This window comes from Euprymna scolopes, chromosome 37 (assembly GCF_053919585.1).
Source record: "Euprymna scolopes isolate OS-2025 chromosome 37, ASM5391958v1, whole genome shotgun sequence".
In the NCBI taxonomy this organism is placed as follows: Eukaryota; Metazoa; Mollusca; class Cephalopoda; order Sepiida; family Sepiolidae; genus Euprymna; species Euprymna scolopes.
Window position 1 is genome coordinate 3,061,648 of NC_136518.1, and position 13,296 is coordinate 3,074,943.

At 34.6% G+C, this 13,296-nt stretch overlaps 1 long non-coding RNA gene across 1 annotated transcript in view; it reads right to left on the reverse strand.

The window, feature by feature from the left end:
• The window catches only part of LOC145261039 (uncharacterized), a 153,126-nt gene that overhangs the window by 45,915 nt on the left and 93,915 nt on the right, over positions 1-13,296 (reverse strand). The window lies entirely within an intron of this gene.

Genomic DNA, 13,296 nt, shown 5'->3' on the forward strand with positions numbered 1-13,296 from the left:
ATAGATTGAAAGAAAGAAAGATAGATAGATAGAAAGATAGATTGAAAGAAAGAAAGAAATATAGATAGATAGATAGATAGATAGAACGGAAGATAAAAAGAAAGAAAGAAAGAAAGAAAGATAGATATGTGACGTTGTTGCTATGTACAATGAAGAGGAAAAAAAAGAAATAAAAATCCGGGTTGGCATTTTTTTTTCTTTTTTAACGAAATTTTTATTACCATTTTTTTCGACAACACTTAAAAATGTCTCTCACTGCCACATGCCCATTTTAGCATGATAGTGTTTTTCTTCTTCTGACCGCATGCTGGGCACAGCCGGCCCATTTCCGTTCTCGACTGTAGACATTCTTTTTTTTTTTTTTCGACGTTACACTTTAATTCTGTCTCGGCCACATGGTATATTTTTCTCTCATTTTTTCCTTTCTCTTCTCGCGCACACTTCCTAATTTGCATATCCGCTTTTTGCCACTGCTGCTTCTGCTGCTAATCTCTTAGCAAGCCAGCCATCCTTTGTTGCTGCTGATATTTTAACACACGTTCATATGCACTATGTTAGACAGACAGAGAGAATGAGAGAAAGGGGAAGGAAAGGAAAAAGAAAGAAAAAGAAAGATATCTAGAGATGAAAGAAAGAGAAATAAAGATAGATAGATAAAGAGAGAGAGAGAGAGAGGGAGGGAGAGAGAGAGAGAAAGAAAGAGAGAAAGAGGGAGAGAGAAAGAATGTTTGAAATATTTATTTCTCTCCCACGGTGAGAAACGTGACACAAGGGTCGGAAAGTGAGAATGAAAAGTCAGTGCCCTGGAGAAGAGCCACTCTGATCTGCAAAAAGTGCCATGGCAGCCCCGTCGGCATTTCTCGCTCGGTGCGTCCCAGGCGGTTAGCAACAAATTAACTCCCTTCTCGAGTGCCGAGGCAAACAAAAAAACAATAACAAAAAAAAAAAGAACGACTGAACTGCTCTTTGTTTGGGGCAACGCTGGCGTACAGAATCTTTTTAAGACTTCCGTCCTCATAATCAAAATTTAAAATAAATGTTCCTATTTACTTGCCTCCCCACGAGGGCAGAGTTGGACACAAGGTCGGTTTTTAATGTGAGGAAAATCCAGCCCCCTTAAAAGGGGTACTCTTGATTGGAGCAAAAAAATTGTCTCAGTCTAGAAGGATTTCTCGCCCACTGACCGAGGATAGAAAAAGTGAAATGTAGTATCTGTTCTGATACTACACTTTGTTCTTAGCCGAAAGGCCAAGTATAACTAAGATAAATGTTACCATTTTACTAGGGTATATATTCTGGCATCAACTGAAATGAATGGCTCTCGTCTTGGGGAGGCTCCATGTTTTGACAAGCTCCTGGGCTTGACCATTACTCCTGATCTGAAATGGAATATGTACATCAAATCTGTGGCCAAGGTCGCTGGAAAAATGGTGGGATCCTTCTACCGCTCCAGAAGATATCTCACTACTGAGCAAATTAGGCACAAGGCCGTTTTTTAATGTGGAGAGATTGGGGAAATGGGGACCAGCTCCCCGGGGAGTAGGGGAGCTGGATAGTGACAATTGGTATGAAGGGTTTCCTCTACATTGACCAATAACTGACTGCTACAAGAACAATGGTCTTATATGTGGGTTTGCCCCGCCGGGGGGAGGTGAGTTTATTGTCTTTTGGATTACTTGGACTGCTATTCTCATCTTAGTTATTGTTTCTACAACGTTTTGGCAGATGTAACTTCCGACTGGATATACAGTACAATCACTTCGATACACCTGGTCTCGTTAGATCACTGAAGCAATGTTGAGCTTGGCCAGCACTAGGTAGGTGACAATTTGGAACTACTAGGCGTTGCATATATTCAAATAAGCAAGGATGTATAATACCTTAGGGAGATGGAGGCCCTTGCATTGCACACGCATGGGTAAGGTGTAGCACCCGTTAACATCTTTCTGATATTCTGGGAAGGGGTTATCATACAGTGTGGAAGCTGGAGTTCCTCAGCTATGGTGAAAGCGATGATTTATGTAGGGGCTACTATCAGGGACATAAGCTACAGGGGTACTAGTTTGGGAGTTGGGCAGCAAGATGTTGGTTCACGTTACACTTGAACTTCTGCATGTCAGTACAGTTGTGGAAGCAGGATCCCGGAAGAGAATTCCAAAGTGTAGCGGTTCTGGGGAAGAAACTACTGGAGTAGAAAGCTCTCTTACATCTAGAGATCTCAACTGTGAAGGGGTGGGATTTAGCTGCTTGTCGGTTTTGTCGAGGGTATTTACGTCGAGGGAGTACAAGGGCTTTCAATTCGTCGGAGCATTCACTGTTAAAATATTTGTAGAACAGGCAGAAGGATGCAACATTTCCCCAATGGGACAGAGACTAGCAAAGATAAGATCTCCTCAGTATGGCTAACCAACACTTTTTTATGAGGAATGGTGCACCTTCTCCAAGTGATGTTACTTCAAGTAACAGCATGAAGATTGATACTCCACCAGACTAGATGAATTCTCGTTCTGGAATTCTGTAAGATGATGAATCCGATTAATTGGACTTTCCCGTTGTCATGGAGTTAGAGATGGCTTTGTGAGAATCCTTCAATCAGCAGCAATCGTCAAGTATTTTTCAGTGATGAAAGCAAGTTTAATTTATTTGGAAATAATAGACAAAAAACAATGTAAAGAGACGTACTGGTGAAAGATTAAGTGTAAAGTGTACTAAGAAAACTCAAATCTGGGGGCAGAAGCGTCATGGTATTTGGAATGTTTTCGAGCCAAGCTACAACGCCTCTTGTCCGGTTCCAAACTCGTGTAAATGCGCAGATCTATAAAAACATTGTTCAAGATCATGTTGTGCCAATCATACAGAACTCAGGTTTCGATAGGGTTACCTTTATGCAAGATAATGCCCCATGTCACAAGGCAAAGGTGGTAATGAGTTACCTTAGCGAGCAAGATTTCGAAATTATGGATTGCCCACTGCAAAGTCCGGACTTAAATCCAATAGAAAATCTTTGGAAGACCTTAGGAGTGAAAGTTATGGAAAGAAATCCACCTAACACGGAGGATTTGTGGGTGAAGCTTCAATTGTCTAAAATTAGTATCGAGGATTGTCAAGAAATGATTTGTTCTTGTAGTCAAAGATGTGCAACTGTCATTGAGAGCAAGGGCTCATTTACTAAATATTGATTGTACATGTATTTTTATTGATTTTTTGGAGCTCCGACGGGATTTGCCTCCGCGCTAGCAGACGAATTCCGTTCTAATCACGTTGTCTCGTGCGGCGACTGCAAAAAAGTGAAAGGGTAATAATACGAAACGCAATCTACTTATGGCTCATTTATTTCAGTGTTTACGTAGTTTGTTGCGCTTGTAATTATGTTGTTGTTTATTTTTAAACATTTATCTTAAATATATAGCAAATAAATGGGTTCTCCAGCTTTTGTTCAATTTGAAATAATTGCGCGTGTACTTATGGCTAATTACGCGTGTAATTATGATTTTAGTTACTTTTATAGCATTTTCAAGTTTTACGATATATTTTTTATTGAATTGTTAGGTGAAAGTACAGAATAGTTACAAAACACCCTCACCTTCCAATGTTAAGTAATAGTTTTCTAAATAATAACGTTGGCTCATTTATTTGAGTTTTTACGTAGTTTCAAATTTTTTTTAGTGTTTACGTAGTTTTATTTTATTTCGTTTATTGGCTAACTAGAAAACCAAAAGAAAATTTCCCCATTCAAATTTACAATAAAATCAAATTAAAAGCAAATATACAACAGATAAATGTCTTGTCAATAAAAATTAGTTTGTAACCTACCTGCATGGTATTTTAAAGTAGTTTTAAAATGTTTGTTTCATATCAAATATTAATCCTTTTTTAATTCGTTACTCTCTCTCCCCCCTTTTCCAAAACCAAAAGATATATGCTGTACAAATAAAAAGTATTTAAAACTACTTAAAATACCAACAAATGATGTAGGGAAGTATCAAAGTAACTTTTTATTGACAAAGATAATATTTAATTATTGTATAGTTGTTTTTAACGACTTTTTCCGACTCGCTGTGTGGATTGTAAAACATACCTAAAATCCGTTTATTTGCAGCAATATTATCATTAGTGAAACAAGTTACAGGAGTCAAATTATTTTTCAACGAACAATTTATTTATCAAAAAAAAAAAAACAATTAAGCAAAAAGGAACACATATTGAATTAATTTACTTGATAAAATTGAGAAAGTTGTAGCAGCATATTGTTGAATGAATCAATCTCTAGCGCGTCATTTCTTATATTTATTTCGTTTCTTTATTTCCAATTAATTTTTTGGTAGTTACCGCACGAAATAAGACCACGTGATTAGAACGGAATTCGTCTGCTAGCGCGGAGGCAAATCCCGTCGGAGCTCCGATTTTTTTTTGCTGTTTACATTGTTTTTCTGAATTTTGTCCCTGACTTTTGGACGTTCCTATTTTGAAAATAAATAAATAATTGTTATAATTCTTTTTCTATCCGTTGCAAATGATTCAAATTTTAGTATGTTATTATGGATGATAACGACTACCAGTTGTCAAAATTTCAGCTTTTCACGGTTGTTATTTCTAACAAATATTAGGTATTAAAATTTTGTCCCTTAGTTTTGGACGCTACTGTATATTAGTTACAATATAATAAACAATAATCGATAGAGAATTGACATTATAATAATATAAATGAAATCTGCATAAATTAAGATATTATAATTAAGTGTATTTTATAACTAGGCAGGAGACTTGTTTTTTTTGGGGGGTGGGGGTACAAGGAAGTCACCACTTATGAAGGCCCAGAAGCCACTCAGGGATAAGGGTTATTGCGTGTACAGTAATCTATGGGATAATATCGTAGTAATCGTTAGTAATGGAGATCTGATAAAGTGTCTTACTTACGGGGGGCGGTTCATCAGGAATTTGTTTATGTTGGACTTGAAGACATCCAAGTTGTAGTCAGGTGGGAAACAGGCAAACAGAAGAGAGTTCCACAGGCGTGCAGTTCTAAGAAAGAAGCTTTGTTCATGGAATCTACGTTTTGATTTAGGCACAGATAAAGAGTGGAGGAAATTATTGACAGTGGTTTCAGCTAGACGGGAGTTTTTCGGGAAAGATTGGCGAGAGGGTATCAGAGATTGGTGCTCAGACGAGCACTTCCCATGGAAATAACGATAAAACAACGACAGGCTCGCAACGTCCCTTCTGTGGGAAAGAGGTTGCAGGGAAGAGAAAATGGCATCCCCCACTAGTAATTTATAATTACTTTGCCTCTTAAAAAAGTCTAATATATAAAAGGCTATCTGTCTGTCTCCATATTTTCAAACTCTATCTCCTCCGAAACTAAAAGTCGCAGAGCAGTTATGGGTCTTTAACCGGTTAAAATAGTTTTTAAGGGGTCAAAAATCGGTCAAAATTGAAAAATTCGTTATACATTTTTAACATTCATCTTAGTTTATTTTTATTTTGAATTTTTAATCAGTTCATATGTATGTCACATTAGTACAGTGGTAACGTCACCAGCTTTGAATGCTACAGTTTCGATTCTAGCTGATGGCACCCAATTACACTTTTTACTTTTAGAATCACGACTCTATTATAATATATACGAAATCTGGACAAATTAAAATATCATATTTAAACGTATTTTACGAGTGAGCAAAACCGGACGCCCCTTGCTAGTTTATAAATAAATAAACATGTGTGTATGTGTATGCGCGCGTTCGCGCGTTCGTGTGTGCGTGTGTGTGTGCGTGTGTATGCGTGTGATGTGAAGTTTTCGTAATACTTCCACTAACTGAAATATTTTCAGATTCGAAAATCATTTCAAATCTATAAAATATGGTTTAAAATATCACATTTTTAAAATTTTTAATTCACCCCCTCCACATCCTTCTTCCCCCATAGAATAAGACGATTGTTTTCTTTTTCTTTTTTTACGGCTGTACTGCCGCCTCCTTCTCCCGATCTGGAAATTGCTAACATTATTTTGAAACCTTCAATAAAAAAATTTAAAAAAAACCAAAAAAAAACGGCCATTTTGGCGAGAGGGAGCAGAGGAGCAGGGCCGGACAGTGCACTCCTCACCCACCCATCCCATTTATCGAAGGATGGGGGGGGGGGAAGAAGGAAAGCAAGGTCACGTGGAAAAAAGACGAATCGTTTCCGATGAGAGAACTACTACTATTACTACTATTGCAATATGGCGAGCTTTATAGTACGCTGCCCTTTCTTTCCCTCTGCTTCCTTTTACATTATTTCCAGAAGCACAGAGCTTAACACACACACACACACACACACACACACACACACACACACACACACACACACACACACACACACACACACACACACACACACACATGTTTATACCATATTAAAATGTATAAATAATTAAAAATATTTATACATCTAATAAAAGAAGATTTATCGCTAAACAAAGTTTAGATTTAACTAATCAACGGTTATTAACGTATACAAATTTGATAGTTAGTTTCGTATAAAGATATACATAAATACATGCATTATAAATTGGACTGTTATCAATATTATCTAATTAAATAACTATAGACTAATTATAAACAATAAATTAATAAAATATTAAATAAAACATCTTTATGTCAATGAATATCAATACGAATACAATTTATTAATACGTGAAATTAATGTTGGTGACTTTACATTAAAATTCAAAAATGGCGAAAGAAATTGAAAAATAATTGCAATTTCTCTTCCAATTTCGGAATTTGCTATCGTGCCTGTATTCTTTTATTTTCTTTTAAAGTTTATAAGTTTCTTTTCTTCTGATGAGTTAAGGGCGGAATAAATTTCAAAAATTAACATAATTACATAAATGATTCAGCGCTACGAAATAAGTGCTGTAAAGAATTGTGCATTCCAACATACTTAAAGAAATAAACGGTAACATGGTCAACATCTTGAAATTTGACATTTGCTATTTATTTATCACTAGTTGTATGATGTCGGAATTTTATCTTGCTTCCAGATAAATTCGACGCTAAAGTAACTAACCTGAAAAAAAAATGACAGCATGGAATAAAAAGGGCGGGTAAAGAATAAAATATAAAGGTCTTGCTTCGAAACGAAGTAGAGATTTTATTCACAATAAAATTAGTTGCAAATTTTTCCCTTTGCGGTCATTAAATTAAAAAAAAACGCCAAGGTAACATAGAATGAAAAAAATAACACTGGTTCTCATAATGAAGATGTCGTATCCATGAACGAATACAATAATATGATTCAAAATAGTATCTCCAAATCACACTCGCATATGAAATAAATTTTAGGAGTGTACTCAAAAATTGAAAGCCAGTCAGGCACGTGACTTTTTCTTTTTTTTTTTTTTCGTTTAAAGTCCTTTTATAATTTTTTCTCCTTCATTTGCGTGCAAACTGTAGACACGCAGATGGATTTTAGAAGTATGGCCGCGTCGAATATCCGGAGTATTCTTGCCGGGTTTTCTTCTTTGTAGGAGGTTCTAAAATTCCTTGTCACGTAAAATAAGGTCTTTTTTAAAAATAATTACACTCCTTCAAAAATACGTGCAAATCCGTAGCCACATAGATATTTTTCAGAAGCATGCCTCGTCGCATGCCCGGGGTATTTTTGCCGGGTTTTCTTCTTTGAAGGAGGCTCGTCAAAATTACATTTTCAGCGCCGGGCAATGAAACGAACATCCAATATCCTCGTCGCCGGAATTTCAAAAGAGGGCGAATCTCGCGCTGGGTTCGTGACGTCATCACGGAGCTAGCACTTCCCTTTTCTCCAAATTAAAAGGATTTTCATATAAACCCAAAATGTACGAAACTAAGAATCAAAAAAGATACGAAATACAAAAAATCAAATACAAGAACCAGATAAAAATGATAAATGTAAACAGGGGGGGTGCACCATTATTGGTACAAAAAAATTCCAACAATGAAGCTTTATGAATAAAAAGGCTGTCATGAATAAATAAAAGATGACATAATTAAATAAACATATTTTCACCCCCATATATATATATATATATATATATATATATATATATATATATATATATATATAACTACTTCATTTACTCACATAAAATTAATATACGAAAGTATAGATTTATGCATAAACTTTAAGACTATTTAAAAAAACTAATTTAATTTAAAAAAAACTGATTGCATATAATGATAGAAGATGTATCGACACACAGGAATGGGTATGGTTGATTTGGCAGAATGGTGGTTAAAAATTGTGGGGTCTGCATACGCGCCTGGTCCACAAAGCATGGAAATGTAAAAATGTACATAAAAATAATTTGATAAGTATGTTTTAACTTAAATATGGATGATATAATAAAATTGTGGGGTCTGCGTTCACGCCTGGCCTCCATAGAATGGAAATAGGCACAAACTTTAATAAAGACTTTTCATATCTATCTGCGTAAGTATACTTTGATAATTATGTTTCAGTTTGAAGAGATATGGTATAATAAAATTATGGGGTGTACGTTCGCGCCTGACCTCCATAGAATGAAAATATGTCACAAAGTTTAACAAGGTTTTTTAATATAGATCCACAGAATATTGTGATAAGTGTTTCAGTGTGAACAGGTATGGTATAATAAATTATGGGGTTTATCTATTTTATTTTTACTTTCATCATATTTTGCTTTGGTTTTGATACCCCCAAATTCGAAGCTATCTCTTTACAACCCTTCCTTTTCATAACCTATCATACTTTCATAAATCAGAGTCCATTTTCTGTAGGCTGTTTTTGAACCCAGTCAACTACGGGTACTTTTGCTAGTATATATATATATATATATATATATATATATATATATATATATATATATATATATATACTGTTCAGAATAAAATTATCTAACAATCAATTGGTATAGAAATCTGTGATTATAAGTCTTATAATATATTATTGGCAGTAAGTACTATCCGACCTAAATAAAAATTGCTCGATATACAAGATAGAGCAAATAAATCAAATTTTAGTCATTCAATAAATTTAAAAAATTATGACGTGAAAACGTTAAATTTCAAATCAAAAGATTTTTTATTATACTATGTAAGACAAAGAATACACTTGAAATATTCTGTCAAATGTATTCTCTGTTTTACATAGTATAATAAAAAAAATCTTTTGATTTGAAATTTAACCATTTCACGTCATAATTTTTTAAATTTATTGAATGACTAAAATTTGATTTATATATATATATATATATATATATATATATATATATATATATATATATATATATATATATATATATATATATATACTAGCATTTCAGCCCGGCGTTGCCCGGGTGTTTGGAGGTGTATGCTGAGCAAAAAAAAAAAAAAGAGTAAATTTTTTTAAATTTTACCCCTATTATGACCCCTTAAAATTTATAGTTTCGGGCTCAAATCACTTTATTAAATTAGATCCAGGTTCAAGGAACCTATATCTAAAATTTCAAGTGTCTAGACCCAAAATTGTCGGAGGAGTTTGGTAGAGTTCTTAAACGTCAAATCATTGAATTTGACCCCTTAACAGCCAAATTTCTGGCTGACACCCGTCACATCGATTTTCCCAAATCTCAGTACCCGGTATTTCAAATTTCGAGTCTATAGACTAAAAATTGACAGAGTTATTGCGTAGGGAAATGTACACAGACAGACAGACAGACAGACAGACACGTTCACTTTTATATATATATATATATATATATATATATATATATATATATATATATATATATATATATATATGAAATAAAATGGAGGTGGAAGGACCTGAATACTCAACGTTTCGCCCGATTTATGCGGGCTTCTTAACGTTGAGTATTTTATTTCAGATCGTCGGATTTAATCCAGCTCAACAATAATATATATATATATATATATATATATATAAAGTAGTAGCGATCATGTGTGTGTCTGTGTGTACAACTCCCAAATGACCAAAGAAATATAAAGGCCAAATGTGTGTACACCTCTCCTGGTCAAGAAATATTAATGCCCATATTAGGATACTTCTGTCAAAGGAGACATTATATTGTATACGGACTTTCACTATATAGCATTCTTCAAACCACATTTACATTACCGAGGTACGGTCATTAACATATCACATTAAATGCAATCTATTTAAATAATTACCTCGATGACATTACTTATTCGACATAATAGCTTTGTTTCAACTATACTAATTAAAAAAAATTAATTATTTAGTTCATTTAAATTTCAAGTTATATTTAATTTAACTGATTTTATCTGAAATCTGAAATTTTAATAAATAGAAAATACAACTTTATTATATATGGGTCGTGGAATTTCATTCACCTGCAAAAGATTTAACTAGTTGGCATATTCTTTTAAACATTCATTTTAATTAATTCCCTATTAGTTTTTTTTGTTTTCTTATGGGATGATCATCTTTAGTTAACTATTACGTGTTATCCTATTCATGTAATAATTCTACATGATTTATACTTGCGTAATATTTGCGTAAAAAGGTTATTTATGTATGCGTATATATATTTGTTTAAAAACTACCAACTCCTCTGTCAGTTTTTGGTCTAAAGGCGTATATATATATATATATATATATATATATATATATATATATATATATATATATATATATATATGGTATTTAAACCCATGCAAAACTTTATATTTAGGATTTAGCTGGAGAAAATTGGTACAAAAGTGTGAAATTTTTTTTAATGGAATTGCCAGGTGAAGATTGAACAACGACATAACTAATATGCATGTGTAACGTAATAGCTATTTGTTTATGTTTTAATTTTTAGCAGCAAACATGTCTTCATAGCTCAGGCATTAATGTCAAAGGAAAAAGTAAATTGTAAGCTAAATTTCGACTTTATTTTCTTATAATATATACCAATCATTATTTTATATATATATATATATATATATATATATATATATATATATATATATATATATATATATATATATATAAGTATAAGTGATACACGAATTACCATTAGCGTATAAAGCGATGCTCTTTGTATAAACAAATCGAACTTGGGTATTTCGGACGATGCCAAAACATCGTTAATTAACGACTTGCTCAGCAGCATAATGGTTAGGAGCCTTGACTGTCGTACAGGCGGTTGGGTTTCAGTCCTGGCTTGAGGTAGTTGCCTGTCTAGCCGCACTGATGAGTTGTGAAACAGCGAAACAGTATTGTATGTGGATGACTATAATGTTCCTCATCTTGAGTTGAGCATATTGAGAAGTGATACACAAATTACCATTAGCGTATAAAGCGATGCTCTTTGTGTAAACAGATGGCATTTAGGTATTTTGGATGATGGCAAAACATTGTTAATTCACGACTCGCACAGCAGCCGTCGAGTAGCGTAATGGTTAGGAGCCTTGACTGTTACAAGCGGTCGGGTTTCAATCCTGGCTTGAGGTAGTTGCCTATCTAGCTGCACTGATGAGCTGCGAAACATACTGTATGTGGATGACTATATATATATATATATATATATATATATATATATATATATATATATATATATATATATATATATATATAAACGGGTCATCATTGCAAAACAGAATTCTAAAACAATTCCATTTCGGACACCAAGGCATCAGTCGCATGGAAGCATAAAATGGATAAGTAGCTGGAAGATCTTGTACTCACTTGCTCTAAATGTCAGCTAGCAGCTAAATCCCCTCGAAAATCTACACACTTCATGGCCTATTTCAGATTCCCCCTGGTCGTGCCTCCACAGAGCCTACAAATGGACAATCCTTTCTCGTTGTTGTAGATGCCTACAGCAAATGGCCCGAGATATTCCAAGTGAACCAACATTACTTCTGAGGAAACAATTTCCAAACTTCAGAAGATTTTCAGCAGATTTGGCATTCTTGAGACTTTGGTCTCTGACAACGGCACCGCTTTTAGCTCAGTCAAGTTTTCTACTTTCTGTCAACAAAACGGTATCAACCACATTCGCACACCACCATTTTATCCATAGTCGAACGGTCAAGTTGAACGGCTTGTGGACACCTTTAAACTCAAGGGAGAAGGGACAACATCAGAAATACTTGAAACTTTCTGGACAAGCTATAGGGCAACACCAAACCCTAACACAACAAACGGTAGATCACTAGCCGAATGCTTGATTAATCGGAAAATCCGCTTAATTGATGTCCTACATTCAAAACCACATTATTCCATCAAAAGTAACACAAAAATGGAATGGCAGTACAACCGCCACCATGGTTCACCCCAAAGAACAATTTAACCAGGACAACAAGTCCTAACAAAAGACTACCGGAACAACAAAGAGTCATGGACCCAAGGCTACATTGTATGACATGTAACGTACGAGGTAAATGTCCAAAATTAAATTTGGGTTCGACACTCCAACCACTGAAGCTGGAGTGCAAAAATCTAACATCTGGAAATCAGCTCGCACCCATCGTCCAACACAACACTTGCAGGTGGATCCACAACTGAAGTCGTACCAGCGACAAAATTTAAAGGGGAACATGTTGGGATGAAACAAAAGTATAATGCAAAGGGGAGTAACTCTTTGCTTCTTTGGGCAAAATCGCCTCCCCTTGTCCGTAGTCCTAAACTTTAAATTCTTGCGACTTCTAGCGAGATCAACGACCGAAAGTGAACAGTGGAGGGAAAACAGAGTGATTTTTAAAATGGCAAGATGAACATCATTTCCGTTCATCGATTATCATATTTAGACTTCTAACTTTCATCTATTATGTTTGAATTGTAGTTATGTGTGTGTGCGTGTCTCTTAATAAACGTATATCGTTATGTAACAGTGTGTGGTTCCTTATTTGTTCGTAAGCGTTACGTTCTTTCCTCATGAGCTGCTACGTACCAACGTGAAGGCTGTGGTAAGATATTTAATTTTTTATTGATCTAACACATCTCACGATGTAACAATATATATATATATATATATATATATATATATATATATATATATATATATATATATATATATATGATTTTCAGAATGTAAGAGATTGTATATAATAAATTCCACAGCCAAACAACGTCGATGACAGTCAATGAACCGGAAGTCCAAGACTCGAGTTCACCCTCATTTGGGCTCATCAGTTAGACACATCCAAACTCAGGATGCAAGAGGCTCGGGTTTCGAATCCTGAGTTCGGATGTGTCTAACTGATGAGCCCAAATGAGGGCGAAACTCGAGTCTTGGACTTCCGGTTCGTTGACTGTCATGGCTCTTGTGAGCTGCGACATTGTTTG